The sequence below is a fragment of the Lynx canadensis genome, chromosome C1, assembly GCF_007474595.2.
Source record: "Lynx canadensis isolate LIC74 chromosome C1, mLynCan4.pri.v2, whole genome shotgun sequence".
In the NCBI taxonomy this organism is placed as follows: domain Eukaryota; kingdom Metazoa; phylum Chordata; class Mammalia; order Carnivora; family Felidae; genus Lynx; species Lynx canadensis.
This window is the reverse complement of record NC_044310.1, coordinates 178,430,232-178,451,971: the sequence shown is the minus strand read 5'-3', so window position 1 is coordinate 178,451,971 and position 21,740 is coordinate 178,430,232. Positions and strand designations below refer to the sequence as shown.

The following is a 21,740-nucleotide window of genomic DNA, read 5'->3' as shown; positions in this document are numbered from 1 at the left end:
GCTCTGGCCCCCTGTGGTTACAGGAAATTATCCATGCAATGAGCTTAATTTAGAAAACTGTGCATAAAAAGCTGGCAACATTATTCTTCTCAGAGTCCAATATATGTTTATTTTTCATGCTACAGCCTTTCAGTGGTCACTGACATAGAAATAGATACTGAATTTAAAATGCGTTTGGAGAAACCACTGGGCAACTGGTAAATAAAGCTGAGGATAGACTGTAAATTAAGGGCTTGGAAAAATAAAACTCTGGCATCCATCTCCCTTATCCTTAAGGTAAAAGCAAAAAAAACCAAAATCTCCTCACAGGAAACACTGATCCTATACTCAGAGTGTATATTTTAAAACGTGTGTCTTCCATATTAGAAAATATGTCTGCTGTACACAATTTACAACAGGTAAATTCTAACTTAAATTTTAAAATTGTATTGCAGAATAACTTCTAGAATTCCGTTAAATTCCGTTAACGAACTATCAATGTCTGACACAGCTCTGTGGTGTTTGACACTAACATAAGGAAGCATTCCACTTAATTTGATAAATTTCACAGCTTCTTTTTTATTTTACTCATGAAAAGACAAGAACCCACCGAATTTAAAAAACAAAACAAAAATAACAATATACTGCAGGGCACTCATGATTTTTTACAGACTACATTCTTATGCTATATTTAAATTGAAATAATGTGTTGGTTTATTGCAGCTTGTGTTGACTTAATGCAACATGTAACTAAATGAAGAACAGCAAGTAGCCATTAAATATAATTCCATTTCAGTATTTATGATAAATCAACTATGAAACACCTCATGTATGGGGAATATATTCAAAAATATTTCATGAATGAAGAAATATGGGACTGTTGTGCTTTAGCAATAATAAATATGTGCATAAGGGAGATTTGTTGCAAATACACCCTTGAGCTGGTCCTGCTTTGCTCCCAAAGCCCTTCCCTCTACAGTGTTTTTTCAAAGAATTTCAGAGGGAAGACCTATTTAGTGTTAATCTTGCTTTCACATGACTTTTAATCACTTTGAAACATATGATTATCTTTAATCAATGTGAATTGCTAAGCCTTCCTTCAACAAGTATAGTCTGTCCCAAATTCAAGTAATATTGAAGTAAGGAATCAAGTAAGGATAATGGAATGGGAACATCCCTAGAAAGGGGTATTATAGGTGTGGTGAGGAGAAAAATCTCCCAGTTTAATCTTGGGTCTGGCTAACAAACCTAATGAAACTTTTTCCTAGTAATAAAACAACTAAAAATGTAAAAGATAGAAATGATTGATAGATAGATAATAGATAGATAGACAATTAAACAAAGAAAAAAACTACCCAAACCTGCAGGTATTTCACAAAGTAAAAGGCAAAAAACAAAAACAAAAACAAAACAAACAAACAAAACCTGTATTTAAAAATGCAGTAAATACCCACTAATTATTTTCCTGCAGAAACAAAGACTGCCCATCTCTATCACCAGCCTATTTTGAAAAACATAAAATAAAACGAGTCAGAAAATTGGGCAGACTTTTCTATATAGATAATGCTACTTTTGGAGAAAGTCAAAAATGCTTCTGTCCCCCTCCTCTTTCCCATTATCACCCCTCTGTCTCTCAAAGTGCAGGCAGAAACTGTCTAGAATGGCAGGCAGAAAGTTCCTAGAATGTAGTTAGACAAGAAGGAGGACATCCCTGGTGTTGGTGTAGTCCCCCACCCCTTCAAACACACAAATGCTATAGGTGGGGGTGGGGGTATAGAGAGATGCTGGGCATATCCCTGATTGTTGATTTTTGTGTATTCAATCTATTCAATGTGTCTTAGAGGAAAAGTGGAAGGCTGGCCATTTTAGAGAAAAGCCAAAGCATTGGCCATTGGACTAGGAAATGTGGTCATTAATTTACCACTCAGATAAAGAAGGGAAAAAGATCATTAAGTTTCCACTCAGATGAAGAAGGGAAAAATAGGACAAATCATGATCCACACACCTTATATATTGACAAACTATATTTAGGTAAATCAGGACCTATTCATAAATGAATAAGCAAGCCAAATACCAACCAAAAAAAAAAAAAATCCCAACATCATGTCTCTTTTTCATACTCATAATATTGGGAAATCAAACATAATACTTAACATGCTCATTGGGAGATGCCTATCTCCTAAGATTATTATCTAAATTATCTCTGTCAAAAATAAATAAACATTAAAAAAAATTTAGAAATCTTCCCTTTCTAAACAACAACAAAAGGACTATAGAGCATACATCAATTTGGTACTGTCCTTGTTTGTAACGTGAACTTTTGTTTGTATAATATGAAGGCTTAGCTCTTTCCTTGGGTGTCACTTGCGAGTTATGTTGAAGCTCTTTTTCTCCAAGATTCAGATGGTTCAGACTGTCCACTGATGATAAATGAGAAATCCAGTCTCATTTTCTACAGCGTAAGTTCACCTAACAAAAATATTCCTGAAATGGTGGTATCCTCCTGGCGAACGATTCTAGCTATTAAGTCTGGAATTCCCATGCCTTATACCGTTGCTTCCACTGCGGCTGACCCCTGCCCACTTGCAGCAGGCTCTCAGAGGCCCTCGTGTCATCCTCTTTGCAGACCAGACTTTGAAAAACACTACTGGGAAAGCAGATTAATAGCATATTTGCTCACTGATCAACACATGGTAGGAACTGCTGAGTTTGCTTTTAAAAATGATAGTTCTCTGGGTGCCAAAAGTGTTTCTTCTCTTTTATCTTTCAACCTTTCCTATAAATTTTCATTTTCCTTTCTTTTCAAATTTTATTCTGTTTCCTTTGTTAATTGCTACACTCCTTTAAAGGGGTGGAGAACTCTAGAACTTTTAATAATCAAAATTCCTTTTTCTTTCTTTGACATCCTGCTTCAGCCTATTTCTTCTAAGAATCCTGTGATCAGCCAGCCATCCTAGGCAAGTGAGTGGTAAAATAAAAGGAAGTTCACTAAGCAACTGTTCCAATTCCAGAATGGTATTAGTGCGATAATTATAATGAAAGACAACACCTGTATTTGGAGAGATACAGTGTCTAAGATGTGAATAAGGAATATGTACTCTTAAATTTTTCACCTTAATGCCTTTCCAACTATTCAAAATGCTTGTAAAGTAAGAAGACAAATGCTTCTAAGTACTATTTAATAGACACAGTTGGGTGTTACGCATCGGAGAGGTTACTTTAAAATGGAACAAAAGTTAAAAAGTAAAACAAGACATTTACTCTGCCCTTAAAGTGTTCACACACAATTTAATATGCTGTTGAGAGCACAGGGATGGTCGCAAGTCAAATGAAGGTTATGTTATAATTGATACTCTGAATTGTTAAGGGGAAGCAAAGGTGAAATGGAATGCTTTTTATTATTATTTTTGTTGAAATCTTATTAAAAACTTTTAATGGAATGCAAACCAGAGACCATCTTCAAGGTCTTGAGTTAGATTAGATATGCAGCCAGTAATAGTGTCACTTAACATAAATCTTTTTGAAAATAACTTCCCAACACAGACATGAGTTAATGTGTTTTCTAACTTGTTTGTATTTTCTTCGCTACTTCAGAGAAGATGTTCAGCTCAAACAATATGAAGTACTATCATCATACTTAAGCATGATTCTTTTTTCTTATTATGAAATGTATTGTCAAATTGGTTTCCATACAACACCCAGTGCTCATCCCAACAGGTGCCCTCCTCAGTACCCATCACCCACCCACCCTCCCTCCCACCCCCCCCCCATCAACCCTCAGTTTATTCTCAGTTTTGAAGAGTCTCTTATGGTTTGGCTCCCTCCCTCTCTAACTTTTTTTTTTCCCTTCCCCTCCCCCATGGTCTTCTGGTAAGTTCCTCAGGATCCACATAAGAGTGAAAACATATGGTATCTGTCTTTCTCTGTATGGCTTATTTCACTTAGCCTGATTCTTAAACATAGCTGGACACCTCTGGATTATAATTTATACTCAAAAAGTAAAAAAAAAAAAACAAACAACTAATAAATAAATTTAGCTTTTTAATTCAGTGGTTCTAGGTTCTCAGTTGTGCTTAAGCACTTGAGCACCTGAACATTATGACATTGTCTGCAGATTTCCATGAAATAATGGTATTTTAATTGATTGAGAGAACCAGGAGGAAAGTCACCTGCAGAAACATGACTGTTTTCATATGAATGCAAATCTCTACACATAAAGAATAATGATTCATGACATATATTTGAGAATTAATACATAAAAGATGTGTTTCTTTTCTTCTGTACCCTTGGTTCATTCGTTTCCTCATCATACAGCTGCACATGCCAATTACAGATTAAAGAACCAATGAAACTGAAAAAAAAAAAAAAACGTGGGTGAGAAAAGCTTACAAATCAGAAAAAAATGCTGTTTCTCTGAGAGAATTGGAAAAAAAACTGTTATTATTTTATTTTAGCGGCAGAACATCTTGAATCTTGGTTGAGCTCCCAACAGAATCGTTTCCTAGAAGCATAGTATGAAACCTACTATTTTAGTGTGTATCTGCTTAGACACATTTCCAAAACGGAAAACTTTCTCTATATGAGCAAACAAAAATAGTATTATGGTAGTTTCTTCATATTATGAAACCTGAAAGCCTTTAAAATAATTCTCATCGTGCAAAACCAATTCTCCATGTAATGCTCTGATCATTTTGATATAGTTTATATATGTATTATTCTAATTATTTGACTAACCTTTTCTGTCCTCTTGAATTGCCATCCAGCAACTTCTAAATGCCTTTTATTCTCAGTAAAGAGAAATATGCAAACTTTAATATAGATAAACCATCAGGAAAAATCAATATAAAATACAAGGACCCTAAAGATAAAAAACAGACAATATTTATAAATGCAATATCTTGTGCATGTTATAATCATCATTTCAGAGGAAGGAAGCAATTCTGAAAACAAATTTTCAAAGCTATTTTTATACTAACATTATTTTTTTTCTAAATGTGCACCCATTATGGTAGAGTTATCTTTTCCTTCCTTCAGCTCAGAATTGTCAGTTAATTTCCTGGTATGCAGTGTGCATTTATTTTTTGTTATTTAAGTTGTTTAGCCAAAGTTAGATCAGAGTGCCCATTATTTAAACGTTTGAGGGCACTGTGAGCTGAAAAGACAAATTCTACATAGCATATCTAGATGAAGATATTCCTAATACTTCTCAATGATTCTGTGTTCAATATTCGATTAACACCTTTTATGTTTAAGAGTTCCAATAATAGGGGAGCCTGGGTGGCTCAGTCGGTCAAGAATCCGACTTCTGCTCAGGTCATGATCTCCCAGTTTGTGAGTTCAAGCCCCACGTCGGGCTCTGTGCCGACAGCTTGAAGTCTGGAGCCTGTTTCGAATTCTGTGTGTGTGTCTCTCTCTCTGCCCCTCCCCCACTTGTGCTCTGTCTCTCTCTATCAAAAATAAATAAATGTAAAAAAATAAAATAAAATAAAAAGAGTTGCAATAATAAGAGTAAAAAACTATATTTGATGACTCTCTTTTATTGAAATCAGGGGCACCCGGGTGGCTCAGTCAGTTAAGCGTCCAACTTCGGCTCAGGTCACGATCTCACAGTTGGTGGGTTCGAGCCCCGCATCGGGCTCTGTGCTGACAGCTCAGAGCCTGGAACCTGCTTTTGATTCTGTGTCTCCCCCCTCTCTCTACCCCTCCCCTGCTCATGCTCTGTGTCTCTCTGTGTCTCAATAATAAATAAACATAAAAAAATAAAAAAAGAAGTAAATAAACATTTAAAAAATTTTTTAAATGGGGCCCCCACGGGGCCCAGTTGGTTAGGCGACCGACTTTGGCTCAGGTCGTGATCTCGCAGTTTGTGAGTTCGAGCCCCGCGTCGGGCTCTGTGCTGACAGCTCAGAGCCTGGAGCCTGTTTCAGATTCTGTGTCTCCCTCTCTCTCTGCCCCTCCCCCACTTGCACTCTGTCTCCATCTCAAAAATAAACATTAAAAAATTAAAAAAAAAAAAGAAATCAAATAACTGGCAGGTAATCACTTACATAAAAAACCTCGTTCAACATAATATTTTGGGATAGTATTAGTAACCATCCAAATAGTGACAAGTAGTAAAATGTCAAACTTCTAGATATCTATTTACTTTTTAAATTTATACCAATAAACTTTGTTATAAATAAACAAAGCAAATAATAGCATAACAATTTCAGCAGAATTTTTCCTTCCAGGAGAGTTATTTCCAAGAATATTTTGCCTTAAAATAAGTACTAAGAATTACAACAGATATTGTGTTATGGTGTGTAATAGAGTAACAATATTATGTAATAATGTTGTGGTTAGAAGGAATTTGATTCCACAAGTATAGTGAATTAAGATTAGGATTTTAGCATATCCTGGCTACTTCATAAATGCAGCAAAGTTAATTTTGCTACCTTGAAAAAATACTGCAAATAAACCAAAAACATAATTTGTCAAATTTCATGGAAGGACTATACTACTAAGTGGATCAGTTTCACAGAGAAATCATGACGGGACTTGAGTGGGTAAGGGCAAGAGAGGGAAAAAGGAACAAGAAGACCTAATGTCATTCCCAGCCAGTCCCCATCTGATACTGTCAACTACAGGACGCCATTTCACTTGGACAAAGCCAATCAAGTCCCCTTTTAATGTTTATTTATTTTTGAGAGAGAGAGAGAGAGAGAGACAGAGTGTGAGCAGGGGAGGTGCAGAGAGACAGGAAGACACAGAATCTGAAACAGGCTCCAGGCTCTGAGCCGTCAGCACAGAGCCCGATGTGGGGCTCGAACCCACCAACTGTGAGATCATGACCTGAGCCGAAGTCGGACGCTTAACTGACTGAGCCACCCAGGTGCCCCAATCAAATCCCCTTTTAAATAATGGTTGAATAAAATAAAATGAGAGAAAGACAAGTACACTAGATTAAATGCCCAGAGTGTGAATAAGCGAAAAATGTTTGCAACACTGAGAAGTAATGAGGATCAGGAAGTGGTTATTTTTGGTATCTGAATGTGTAAGGGTTAAAAAAGAAAAAAAACTGTAATAAGGATAAGCTAGAGGCTTACAAGCAAAAGGAAAATGTTGACCCACTTTCATTTTTTTTTTCTGAGTAAAAACTCTAAAATATTTATGTAGAATTTTTTTCTGGCTATCTTTAATGACTTTACCAATCAGAAAGAATATCTATTTATTGACAGAGTAGTGATCTGAGGCTCAGAGGAACTAAAATTGCCCCTAATAGGGTTTGCATTTCTTCAGACCTCGAAGGTACTTCTCATCCTCATAGAATCAAATAGTGAATTCCCCCAACCCCACAGCCCCCTGAGTCCCTTGCTCTCACTCTGCCAGCAAGCAGAGGTTTTGTCAACTCATTCCATCTTAGGTGGTAGTGGGGACAGTGAGGAGTAGATCTGGGGAGAGGTAAGAGAGGGAGGAAGCACCAACTCTGCCTCTAGGCTCTGGCTCGCCCGTGCGGCTGATGTCGGTGGGAAAACGGAAGAAGTAAATTTCTGGAAAAAAGAACAAGAGTTTACCTTTTAGTATTAGTTTATGGTGCCTGTGAGACACCCAAGTAGGAATGTCAAGTAGGCAGCTGGATGCCAGGGGTGGATTCTAGCGGATTCTGGGCTGGAAAAATAAATCTGAACCTGTAGACTGTGAATAGAAGAGATTTCCTAGAGAAAGATTATAAAAAGAGAAGAAAGGGGAAACTAGGACTGAGCTTTGGAGAACATCAACCTGTAGAGTGTGAGGGAGAAAAAAAGAAGTTAAACAGGCTGAGAAGAGGGAGCCAGAGAAGTACAAGAAAACCAGGAAAGAGTACTAACATAGAAAGTGAGAAGAGGAAAAGAAGGGTCAGTTGCTAACAGGGGTAATCCAATCATTTGGGCCTCATCATTCCTCCTCTTCCAGTCTCTGCCTCTCCAACCCATTCCCATTACCCTCGTCACTCTTCTGCTTCCATTCTTCAAAGATCTGGGAACTTCCCAGTAAAGTTTGAAGTCCCTCACCCGTCGTAGATCTACCCATGATCTGGTCCCGCCTACCTCTTCAGCCTCAGTCTACTCTTTCCTTGGCACACGAGACTGTCAGGTCTACCACACCACCTTACAGCTCCTTGAGCAGAAGCTTTGTGCCTCTGTACTTGGGGGCAATCTCTTCCCTCCAGCTTGCACGTTCATCTCCACTTCTGTGCCCAACCAAATGCTACTCAACTTCTGTTCCTCCTCAAAGAAGCCTCGATCCTCTTCCACATCTAGACTCAGTTAACCTCTCAGCCTTGCCTGTGCCTCTAGAGAAGCACTCGCTAATTTTTTGTCCCTTGCTTTTAACTGTAGGTGCTTACTTGTTTGCCTTTGTATCCTCCCCCCCAAAAAAACCCCTGAAATTTCAAAATGAAAACAAAACAAAACAAAAACCAGTGCTGCTACCAGTTAGATGTTCAGCACAAATCTGTTGAGTAAATAACTGCACGAATGAGTACAGCAAGATTCTGCCTTTTGTAATTTTCCTTCTACAGCTTTCTGCCGTACTGCCTTATTGTTACCCAGTGAAGATGTAATGTTTGGTAATGTTAAAGAAAATGTAACCTAGTTTTCTTTTCCTTCCTCCAGTTAAGGAAAACACCTTTTGGGTTCTGCATCTCATTCACTGGCTGAAATAGAGAAATGTCCAATTTCACTGAACCTGTAATGACCAGCTCCTAAAAGAGCATGTGTGAAAGTGTGAAAGGCCATGAGGTGAACTCATAGGGTCCTAGGTGCATCTCGTCAATTGAGAGCAGGGTCTCAGACCGGGAGTATTAGTGTTTCACAGTTCATGTTTTAGCTGATGAGGCATGGGATTAAAATTATATTAGTTATTTGATTGAGTGCTTTATGCAGATAGTTGTCAAAGAGTTTTGGGTTATTGTGGTCGAACAGTGGTGTAAAAGATTGAAAGAGCAAATGGCCCTTGACTAATCTAATCTAATTATGAATTGTTAATAAACAAAGGTAGATGTATATTCACTAATTAGTTTATGTTGAATGGAAATGAGAATCATCCTATTTAGTTCCCTGTAACCTAATACCTCTTTGCATATTTCCAATAATTTTTTAACAGAGTTAAGGTAATCATACCTCTCAATTCATGGGATTCTATCATCTTTGGTCCATATGCAAATTCTTTTTTATGATGTGGCCACCACTCCAAAAATTGGTACCATCATCATTGTCCATTGAAAGCAGTCTTTTAGAATTTAGTAAGTATTTAGTAGAATTTAGTAAGTATTCTCCTTTGTGACTCAAGGCATGGTATATTGACTCATCTCTGTATAGACCTTATATTTAGCCAACATTCATTGTAAATGTCTCATCCTGTGAAACTTTTCATTATCTATGACTGCAAGCGTACAATGCAGTTAGGTTAGGCTGACACAGTGATTGCCTGAACTATGACACCGTGCTATGATCTAGTGAGACAACACCAACATTTTGTGACACCGGCATTATGCTTCAAGTAAAAGAGGATGGACCCTAGTCTCTCAAGCTACCTGACAGCTCTCGTACAACTTTCCTGAAAATGATACCAAGAAAAATGCTGTGTACCGTTCATCGAAAGGAGCTGTCTCCTAAATGTCACACTTATTATTCATATGTTTTGTTCTGCTTATTAAACGATCACCATTGTTTCCTGCATATAGATTATTCTTTTAAAAACCTAATAAATATTTTACTTAGTATAGGTTGTTTAAAGAAGATTCCTATAAAGTGTATTTAATAGGACCCATGTTTCCTACTATTTCGAAACATTACCAAAAAGATAATCATTCTTTAGTCTTTAAAGAAATAGACTATAAATTGTACAGTTTTGCCTCGGTTTCAGCCTTTAATCATAGTGTTTCCAAAGGGCACGTATGTTGCAGAATACGTAGCCAAATGGACCACATTCAGAATTAACATCTAAAACTCTGGGGGCGCCTGGGTGGCTCAGTCGGTTGAGCGTCCGACTTCGGCTCAGGTCACGATCTCGCGGTCTGTGGGTTTGAGCCCTGCATCGGGCTCTGGGCTGACGGCTCAGAGCCTGGAGCCTGCTTCCGATTCTGTGTCTCCCTCTCTCTCTGCCCCTCCCCTGTTCATGCTCTGTCTCTCTCTGTCTCAAGAATAAATAAAAACATTAAGAAAAAAAAATTAAAAAAAAAAAACACACATAAAACTCTGTAACCCATTTTAGTCCTTACCAGCGTGGCAAAAAAAAAAAAAAAAAAATTTGATGATAGCCTCTAGAATGCCATTCAAACATTTTAATGTCCGTCAACAAAATTCCAATGACAAGTCACAGTTATAATTTTTAGATTTAACTTTTGTAAATCATTTCTGTAGATAAAACTTTATATAGCAACATATAGTCCAGTCCCTAATACTCACTAAAGACCGCCCTGACAACATACTGTCTGCTGAGGCACAGCATATGTATCAGGAAAGTAGAACATCGCTGTTGCCTAAGAAATCTTGCAAAGCAAAGGGAGTATTGTTTGCTTTGCGTTTGCTTGCTTATTACCCACATTTGCTGCAGAGTGTGCCCTCTGACTAGCAGTCTCCAGAAGCCATGGTCAAAATAATGTCACAATGGGGGCGCCTGGGTGGCGCAGTCGGTTAAGCGTCCGACTTCAGCCAGGTCACGATCTCGCGGTCCGTGAGTTCGAGCCCCGCGTCAGGCTCTGGGCTGATGGCTCGGAGCCTGGAGCCTGTTTCCGATTCTGTGTCTCCCTCTCTCTCTGCCCCTCCCCCGTTCATGCTCTGTCTCTCTCTGTCCCAAAAATAAATAAACGTTGAAAAAAAAAAATTAAAAAAAAAAATAATAATGTCACAATGTCTGTGAAAAGGCAAAGTCTTTCGCTCCAAAATATTTATGCAGTATGGAACACGCTTCCTGATTCCAATTTGTGATTTAGTAATAGCTGCATATAATACCGGCAATACATTGATATGCATTTTTCTCCTTGTTCCATCTAAATTTTTGAACCTACGGAAAGCACTTTCAACCAGTACAAACCTAAGTTTACTTAGTTTTCAGTAGTTGCTGCTGAAGTCTTTGAAATGAAATAGATCTGTTGATAGGAGTATAATTGGAATTCAGATCAGAATGATCAAATTACTTACATTAGACAAATAAATTGAATCGCCTAAAGATGAAGAAACTGCTTGATTGGCAAAGGCTTATAGCAGACAGTAGCCTTTAATCATCCTCTCCTGCTGCAGTAAACACTGACTCATACTTTAAAGGATACGTGATGTTAAGGATAGTAATAACAAAGGTTGGCACAAACTAAATTATCATTAAAAGGAAAAAGGTTGATTTGAGTTTTTGTTCAGAATAAGAAGATTCTGACAGATGTGGAGTCCAAACCGTTTTAAATACTGAATAGAAAAGGTTGAAGTTATATAATAAGGATTGCCAAAAATGTGCACAGATAATGAAAAGGCTAATTGTATGCACTGCATGAAGCCTAAGGCTGTCAAACTGTGTGGACTTTTACCCCCACTGATTACTGAAGACTTACCCTTGGGACATGAAATCCATCAACTTGTTTAAAATAACTTAATCCACCTAAGAGGGACATTTGTCCTTTTTTTTTATATAATTAAATACCAATGTCTAATAACTTATATATGGTGGCACTCCATTTATTTAGCAAATATTTATTGCACACCCACTATGAGCTAAATCTTTAACAAATATTAATGTTTATTGTATATAAGAATGATGAATACTGTTCTTGATGATTCAAGCAAAATAATATGCATCGACCTAATTAACCATAGACTTCAAATCAAAACTTTGCCCAGATCACTAAAATATAAGTATATTTTATTTTAAAGTCAGAAGTATATTTATTTATTCATTTATTCAACAAATATTTATTGAGTGCCTAGTATGTGCCAGATATTGTTCTAGGCCTAAAGAAAACAGCAGTTTTCTGCTGCTGAAGTCTGCAGCAGAAAACAAGGCAGACAAAGTCACTTTTTACACAAAGCATACACTGAAATGAAGAAAACAGACAGTTTTCCTTTTTTTTTTTAATGTTTATTTATTTTTGACAGAGAGAGAGAGAGACACACACAGCATGAGCGGGGGAGGGACAGAGAGAGGGAGACACAGAATCCGAAGCAGGCTCCAGGCTCCTAGCTGTGAGCACAGAGCCCCACGCGGGGCTTGAACTCACAAACTGAGAGATCCTGACCTGAGCTGAAGTCGGACACTCAACCCACTGAGCCACACAGCGCCCCCCGCCCGCCCTTTTTTTTTTTAACTTTTTTTTTTTTTAAAGAAAACAGACAATTTTAAAAATCATATATGCAATAATGTTAGGAGTCAGAGATGGAAGTGTTCTGACTTTGATAGGGTAGTCAGGGAAGGCTTCTCGGAAAAGGTCAGATTTGAGCCATGCAAATATCTGATGTAGGAACGTGCCAGGCAGAGGGGACAGAAAATGAAATATCCTGGTGACAGAAGCATATATGGTGTGTCCAGAAAGCAGTAACACTCAAGTGTGGTTGGAGCATGAAAAGGGTGGAGAAATGAAATTGGAGAGCTAGTCAAGGGCCAGATTATGCAGGGCCTCATCAACCATGGTCAGAACCATAGATTTTATTCTAAGGTTGATGGGACTGCTTTGCTAGGTTTTAAGCAAGGAAATGATTTGATCTCATTTACATTTTAAAAGCGTCACCTGGGCTGTGCCGTGAACTGACTCAACAGAGGCAGAGGAGAGACAGCAATTCAGAGGCCCTTTCATTCCCCTGATGACTTATAGCTTACAGTATGTGTATACATACCTTTAGCTGTTTTTTGATTCTGAACATTTTACTGTCTCAATTCTGGATTAGCCTCTGATTTTTTATCTATGTTCAGAAAGGAGAATTTTTAATTTGTATACACTTTTACTAATTTCTCAGTACTTTGGTATTCCAATTTATATACTGGCAATTTTCCCAGCACAATATTTTGAATCTCTTGTGATCCAAGTTACTCTCTGATCTATGCGAGTATGAATATAAAGCTAACATCATCCCCATTTCTTTCTAGATGTTTTATGCATTTTTTTTAAGAGTGTGCTAGTGGGGAAGACGCAGAGGGAGAGAGAGAGAGAGAGAGAGAGAGAGAGAGAGAGAGACTCAAGCACACTCCACTCTCAGCATGGAGCCAGATACGGGGCTCCATCTCACAAGCGTGAGATCATGACCTGAGCCGAAATCAAGAGTCAGATGCTTAACCAACTGAGCCACCCACATGCCCCTAGATGTTTTATGTACTTTTAATTATATTACCTTGATTAGAACTTCACATTTAAAAAGTACTTTTTTCACTTTAGAAAAATCCCAAACTAGAGAACAGAACAGGTCATTTATTTAGGGCTAACATTAAACTTAAACTCCAGCTCATGTCGAAGGATCCACTGACCGATACAACATCCGGATGAGTAACGAGAGCTTCCTGTATGCATTGTTGGCATTGGTCCTATTCGTGCCTTGATACGTATCTGATAATGATCTCAGCAAGCCCCAAGTCTGACTGCCTGACAACTGTCAAATCTCGGTAGATTATTTGTAAGTGAAAAAAGTATAGAATACATGCTATTCAACAGTACAAACAAAAGTTATTGCTCAATGATTTTAAATTAGAATCAACTATAGGCTGATTTACTTAAGTAGAATTTATCTATGTTTTATCCTATGTCCATTTACGGTGTGGCAGGTACTAGTAACTAGGTACTTAGAGGTACTTAGTTTGAAAAATATAAAAGATATTATGTGGTAATATCTTTTATAAAAATATAAAAGATATCATGTGGTTTGAAAAATATAAAAGATAATATGTGGTAAAAAAGAAGTATTGTTTTGAATTGAAAAAGTTTATAATATAGTTTGCTTGAGATAGAAGATTGACAATTCGTGAAATGAATATATAGCATGGGTAAAAATAAATCAAATCCCTTATAGTACAACAAAGTTAAAATAATGAATCAATTTCCTGGTTTCAGGTAATAACTCTAGCATTTGTATAGTCAATAGATTATTGGTTTCATTAAAAGGATTTCTCCTCTTATAAGTAATTCAAAACACTGTCTTAAAAAAACATGTTGTGTTCCTGCAGTGGCCATTTGCTATTACTAAAAGAAGGTCCACATTTGATTATTCAGCTTAAAAAGCCTTCTGAGATGAAACCAAGAACAGGACCATTTTGCACAGCCACACTTAAGAATAGGAATGCAGACATTTTAATTAGAATAAAAAGAATAGCACTATTAGCAAATAACTCTAGCATGAAAAAATGAATGAAAGCAAAAGAATTCAATGTGACTTTTTTCATGTTGCTCTGTATGTTATCTAAAATCTACAAATTGAGTTTGTTTCTACCACGTTTGAAAACAAGTAGATTTGTCTCTCATTTCATTTATATTGTCTCTGCAAATAAATACATTTATATCATCTTTATAGACAACATATTAAGAAAATGTTTTCTGGAGCGCCTGGGTGGCTCAGTCGGTTGAGCGTCTGACTTCAGCTCAGGTCACGATCTCGCGGTCCGTGAGTTCGAGCCCCGCATCGGGCTCTGGGCTGATGGCTCAGAGCCTGGAGCCTGCTTCCGATTCTGTGTCTCCCTCTCTCTCTGCCCCTCCCCCGTTCATGCTCTGTCTCTCTCTGTCTCAAAAATAAATAAAATGTTAAAAAAAAATTAAAAAAAAAAAGAAAATGTTTTCCTATATTATTAGCAAGAACTTTAAACCTTTCCACGTTGTTAACAGTAAGCTTCTCTGCTAGATGGTAAGCTCCATCAATGGCAGGAAATTTTTTTCGAAGTACTTAGACTGTGTACTTTGGAGAGAGCACAAGTAATAAAGACAGAAAGGTAAGGAAGAAGAGGACAGAGATAACAAGGGCTAGAAAAAAATAGGAGTGAAACAAACTTATTTTTAGCATTACTCAATATAGTGATAGTCTAAAATGTTATAAGAACTCTTTTTGAACCAAAAAAAAGACATTAATCTTTTTGTACTTCCAAATATGAGAGAAAAAAAACCCTCAATTTATAGATTTTAGAGAAATGTGCACAAGTAATTCTTTCATGCACATTGGGTCAAAGCTTATCTGCAGTTAATCAATTAAGTGTATGTGGAAAAATATTGTATTTGGTGCCCGTCTGGAATGGACTAGACCAGTTTAGTACAAGATGAAGAATGAACTATCCTTGAGCAAGGGAAGCAGCAAAACAGCAAAACTTGCGATGCACCAAATATCCTGTGAAGACGTTTCCATTTGTTCTCCATGTATACCCTCAGGAAAACCTTTGGAGGCAGGTGTTATTACGAGCCAGGAGTTATTTTCTACCCTTTACAGATGTGTCAAGCCATTTGCAGAATTAAGATATTAATTCAAGTCTATCATTTACTCATCAGGCATTTCTTAGCTATAAACAATGGGCTCAGGCCCTTATTACAAGATTCACGAGTCCATGTTCTTCCCACTCAACTGCAGAGACGTGTAACGCAGGACAGGTTGGAGAGCAAGTGAGTAAGGCTGTCGATGATGAAAGTGCAGTAGACTCAGAAAGACTCAGTAGCAGGAACATCAACTCTAGGAAAGAAACATTCTGATGAGTGTCAAACTCATTTAGTAGAGGCTTTAGCAGAGATGAAGCAGCAAAGACTGTGAGGAAGATTGACAGGCAAGGATGTGCTGGATAAATAGAAATAATCGGTAATATGAGTATCAGGAAACAAAGTGTCAGAATTTTAGAACTGGTCGCCCCAGACATCATCGTCCCAGGCCAGCTTATCCTTCTGTATCCTGCAGCCAGAGATCCAGCATCTTGAGAATGAGAATGCCCATACCAGACAGCAGAGGCTTGACTTCTTTCAATGGCCTGGTCTGACTTCCAGAAGTCTCTATGGCCCTGGGCCCCACACAGGACACATGTGCTATCATTTGTAATATAGAATGTGAGATAAGAGTTTTGGGGAAGGAGAAAAATGTTTTGATGTATCACTTACTGTATAAACGAACACACAGGAAAAGCATCAACAGAGGAAAGAAAATGAGAAATGAACTGTTAGGGCGGAATCGGATTTCTGAGTCCTCTTCCTACAAGTCACCATGGAAACCACCTGTGGAAATTCTACTCCCACTTAAGCTTCTAGTTAAGAGTCACATTCTCTACGAAACCTTCCTAGACTCTCTAAGTAGAAGTCATTTTTCCTCCTCAGCGCTCTTAAACATGTTGTTCACTCCAACAAAGTCCAACTCTGAGGACACCATTTTACGGATACTTGTTTTTCTCATTTAGTTGTGATCTCTGCCTCCAGTCGGCATCCCACGAGCCATCTTGATGTCTCTGATGTTTAGCCCAGTACCTAGCACCAAGTGCGTGCTCAACTACACTGATGGGATTAGAATGAACTAAATGAGATCTGTGATAAATGAAAATGAATGTGCCTAAGAGAAGACAAAATAGAAAAAAGGACGTCAGTAATAGTGGCAACCTTCCCAACACCTTCAACAACAGGACCTTCCTCGAGAGTTTGCAGCAGGGTGGCAGTCACACAACCTTTCCCTTCTTACCTTTTAAGCTTAATATTTTTGATAAATTAAAGTATTCCTTTTTTAAAATATTTATTTATCTATTTTTGAGCAGGGGAGGGGCAGAGAGAGAGGGAGACAGAGAATCCCAAGCAAGCTCCACGATGTCAACACCAAGCCCGATGCAAGGCTCGATCTCACAAACCACAAGATGGGAACCTGAGCTGAAATAAAGAGTCAGATGCTTAACTAACTGAGCCACCCAGGCGCCCTAAAGTATTCTTATTTCAAGGCAAAATTCTAAAACATTTCTACTTAAAGTCCTTCATCCCAAGGGTTTCAGAATAGCTCATGACTATTCCTGGCCGACAGCACTGCCATACAGCCCTGTTTCAGAGCAATCAAAACTCACCGGCAGGAAGTCAATGAAGAATGCTGGCTTGGGCCTGTTAACTAAAATGCCACCATGTGTTCACGAGTTTAACATTTCAGTGGGCGAACAAGTAAGATGAGGAGGGAGGAAGAAACACAGAGATGAGTCCCTTCGTATAATAAACTCTGCTTGAGACTCATTTTTATACACACATAAGATCAATCTTAGTTATTCACAAAGATGTTATTTTATTCCACCGGGATGTCTCCACACACACATACACACACAGACACATACACACACACATATGAATATATATTTAATTTTGTTTAAACAATTTAGAAATAAATTAACTGGATCGAACCAATGCAAAAAATACGTACCAAGTTTGGTAATTTCATCATTTTCAGCAAAATGTCTGATCTAATATTCTTATTTTTAGTTATATTTTGAAGCTATAAAAAATAATGTAACATATGGACATCCACCACCTACTTTTAACAAAACAAACATTTAACCATATTTGCCTTTGATCATTTCTTAAGAACCATAACATTATAGATAAAGTTAGAACATCCTCGTTCCTATTTCCCACTTTCCCTTCTTAGGGTCCTATTCCCTACGAATATTTTTATTATATTTTTTTCATTATGACTTCAAATAATGAAGTTTTTGATCGTGTTGTCATAAATATTTTATGTCATTCTGAAAGCAAATTTAAATTACATTGACCCTACGAGTAATAAAGGAAAAAATACAGGATGACATATAGCAATAAGAGAGATCATTTGATACAAATTTTAATCATGAATGGAATTAATTCCCGCCAGGACCCGAAACCACCATCATGAAAACCACCTGAACAATGTAATGGACAATATTTTCAAACTAGCAGCTTTATCACAATGCAGAGCTATAATTCATCTACTGCTTTTTTATATCTTATGGATGAAATCCAAAGATATGATATTCAATTGCCATTTCGTGGAAAATCTAGACTGTAATGATGTTCATACATATTTACTCCTGAAAGTACTTGGTCAGATGAAGGCATACCAGAGGGCCAGCTTGCAAAATATAAACGTGGAGCTGGCTGAAGTGAGCGTAGGAATCGAGGAAGGGAAGTGTCAAAACGTGCAACATGATCCTGACAGGAAGGAGCAAGAGGGAATTTTTAGTACATCTCGGGATTCAAATGCCGATTGCATTGTATTGTTTTAACTTCCAACTTCTCATTCTGGGGTTTTCACGCCTTTTGATTCTGCTCTGTAGTAAGGCCCATCTAGTCAAAGCAGCCACACTTCTTAGCAATCACAGAGTCACTCTCGGTTATGGAATATGTTTTCCAGCTTAATGAGCAAGAGCGTACACATAATGCTAATGAAGGATTTTTGCTTCAAGATACTTTTAAAAATGTATATGAGTAAGAAGAATTGTTTACTTTGATTATTTTAAGATGTAAATGCAGCTGCTTCAAAAGGGAAAAAATAATCATGGGAAAAATGCAAACATGATACGTGAACACGGATCTCAAGTTAAACCCCATTTCGCCTATATCGTCTATATGGAAGAGGGGCGTGCGGCCACCCGCTGCTTGGAGGGCACCTTGTTTGCTCTCTAAGGCAGCAAGCATTAATAGATACCTGCTGCCTGTTTTGTTGCAGTCATCTTCAGTCAGTCCTGGAACCAGGCAGGGTACACATGACTACAAAGAATCATTCTCCTTCAACTGCTGGTAAGGATGCTTACCTGATGTCGCTATCGTGATGGAACTGTTTGCCCTGCCCCGACAGCAAAGAAAGAAAACTCTCCCTACCAGGAAAGCATGCCTTCCTGCACACACAGCTGCCAGGCTGCTCCTCTGGTCAGTTTCCTCTTTGGAACACAACGCAGGTCAGGAAAAAGGCAGGAAAGGGTAGAGCAGGAAGGGCATATTGGTGACATTTGTGCCTTAGAACCTCACTGTAATATGCCTCAAGTATGGAGCCACTAAGCCCCATTGGTTCGTCCTTTTCTTCATTGGAGCCAACACCCCTGCCCTAGGTTTTCCTTGCTAGCCCCCCAGTTTACAGCAATAGCCTGGTGATTAGCCCTCTGCCTGCACTCCCCTGCAAGTGTAATCTTCCTAAAACACCCCTTCCATCATGGTGACCTTCTCATCACCCTGTGCTCAGAAAGCTTTCAGTAGAAGATAAAGGCCACCCCTTAGATGGAATTGGGCCCTTTCACAATCTGTCTAGAGTCTTGTATCCTGCTACTTGGGATGAGAAGAGTTCATTCCAATTAGATTGATCTGTTTACAGCTGCCCAGCTCTCTGGTAGGGTCTGCCCCTGCACGTTTCCCTATCACATTTGCTCTATCACAGCTCTGTTAAATCTGACTCACCTTTGGAGATAGTTCGGTTTCCACGTTTTCCTCCCAGTCTTGGGAACATTAAAGCTGGGAGCATGGTGGAAGTTGGAGTTAAGTGCCTGGCACATGGAGGCCCTCCATGGGTTCACATCCTCTCCCATTGCTCTCTCATGGTTTTGCTCGGCGAATCACTTCTGCTGATTGCGCCACCAATGATGTTTTTGTGTCAGTGCATTTAATCACCTGTCCCTGTCACCTGACACCACAAACGTTTGCCCGAACGGCGTGGAGAAAAGCCTTTTAGTGCCTGTCCTTGAATCATTTACATGAAACAAGAATATTAAATTCCTTCTAATGGAATGAAGGGAAGAGAGACAAGGGTGGGACCGAAGCCAAAATAGTTGAGGTTGCTCAATAGGCGACGCCAGCTATCTGTTCTAGAAAGAGCGAAGGGATTTTCTGAGTCCTTCCCCAGACCCAGTGCATCAGAATTTCTCACGTGAATCATACAGATGCCAAATTAGAAAATCTCTTAGTCTTAGAGGGTGAGAAAGAGTATTTTCTGTAAGTGCAGCTCACCACATCTGCACATCGGAATCGCCTGCAGAGTTTTTGACAACTCCCCTCGGTTACTGCAGCCTCACATCAGGTCTCCTAAGTGTAAATCTCTGGGTGGGAGCCCAAGGTTGAAATATTCCACAGAAGATTTTTCTTTGCATCCAAGAGTAGAAAGAAACCACTAAGCCAAAAGTTAATGAGGACCAATATTTACTGGGTAACTACAACTTCTCAGAAACTTTATTAAGCAATGCACATGTGTATTCCATTTAATCCCCACGATCCTGAATCAGTCTCTCCATTGTCACAAGCTCGGGGAGGTGAAGTAACCAGTTCAATGCCATACAGCTAGCACATGATCAAGTGAAACACAAGTCTATCTGATACGAAACTCCAGGTTCTAGTCACGTTCCCCATCTACCTTTATTGTATTTGATATTATTTAAATACATGGCCATCAGTCTTTTATCCAGAAATTGTGCCATCTGTTCAATATGTGATTCTGTTTTTGAAAGTTCTGACACCACCCCAAGGAAGGGTCTCTCAGCTCAGGTTTTCTTCATTCAGATACCCGTTGACTATTTGTTGCCCTAGGCTTTTTCTCAGTATTCCCAAGACCTTCCATCTAATAGACCAACTCCTATAGTTTACCTCCTTATAAAGAGGTATATATCAATGGTAACTAAGCTTTTCCATAAACAAGATAACCCTGGTCCCCCTTGGAAAACCTGACTGTAGTCCTTGGTAATTTGTCTGGAGAAGGGCCTTATTCCTTCCTCCTAGATTTCCAAACTAGAAAGACTGCCCTTCTCAAATTTAAAAATAAAAACAAACGAAACAGACAACAGCAACAAAACAAAAATTATCGGCCCAAGCTCACGTGTATCGCCTGAGTAACAATATAGTAGACTTACAACACTACCTTGCAGTCAGTGCTTTTCCACGCTCTGTAGAGAGGGTTTTTGTTTTCAGCGCATTTTCATATCTCTTATTTCATTTTTTTCCCTCACAACCCAGTCCTTCCTGAATTGTAGTTTCTTTACAGATAAAATCATTATAATCGAGGAGTGACATGAGAGTTAATGAGTAAATGGGCTTAAAGTATCACAAGAGTCTTGAATGAAAAGTACACACTGTTTTCACTATCATTAATATAATGCAACTCATCCATTACAGTTCTGACGGAGAGCATGGACAGTGGCTCTGACCTCATTTTCTGGCCAGGCCAGGAAGGGTCTGCATAATAGCCCCAGAGCCAGACAGGCAAAAGGGAAACAAACCAGTCAAGGTTCAGAACAACCCAGAAAGCCATCCTCACTGCAGTACAATTGGGTACTTTAAAACTGATTAGGGATGTTGTATGGACAAAATTTGGAATGGACGAGTCAAGGACCCGGGGAGAAGAACAAGTGACGGGCATGTTTAATAGATGAACCCAAATCTAGTGATATTAGAGGGCAGTCCCCAAGCAGACACATGAATAAGGGATTTGCTACCTGGCAGGCTTTGCAGCCTCATGCTCTGGCCAACAGTGAGGCATTTCGAAACATGAGGGAAGGGTTTATTTAACTCATTGCAAAACACCCTGGAAGAGCCATTTCGAGAGAGACAAGGAACTAAATTAATGTTGGGGGCTTGAGCCCCCCGCAGATATTCATGAGATAATTATAAATGCATGTGACTCACCATAGACGCCACTTTTTACTTCCTATAGTTTCGGTTCTTCACTCCTTCCAGTGGCCTTTTAAAATTATTGGATGTTTCTCTTCTTTCTTACCATTCGGAGAGCTAGGGTTTTCAGTCAATGTTAATTTTCTTTGAAGGATTTCAGAGGGTGGTATTTCCACATAGAGACCCTTAAAATTATTATTTTCAAGTAGGGCTGATGCTTTTTCTT

The 21,740-nt window shown here is 38.5% G+C and overlaps 1 protein-coding gene across 2 annotated transcripts in view; it reads left to right on the top strand.

The window, feature by feature from the left end:
- Positions 1 to 21,740, top strand: part of TMEFF2 (transmembrane protein with EGF like and two follistatin like domains 2) — a 229,431-nt gene that overhangs the window by 154,534 nt on the left and 53,157 nt on the right. The gene's annotated exons all lie outside the window — the stretch shown is intronic.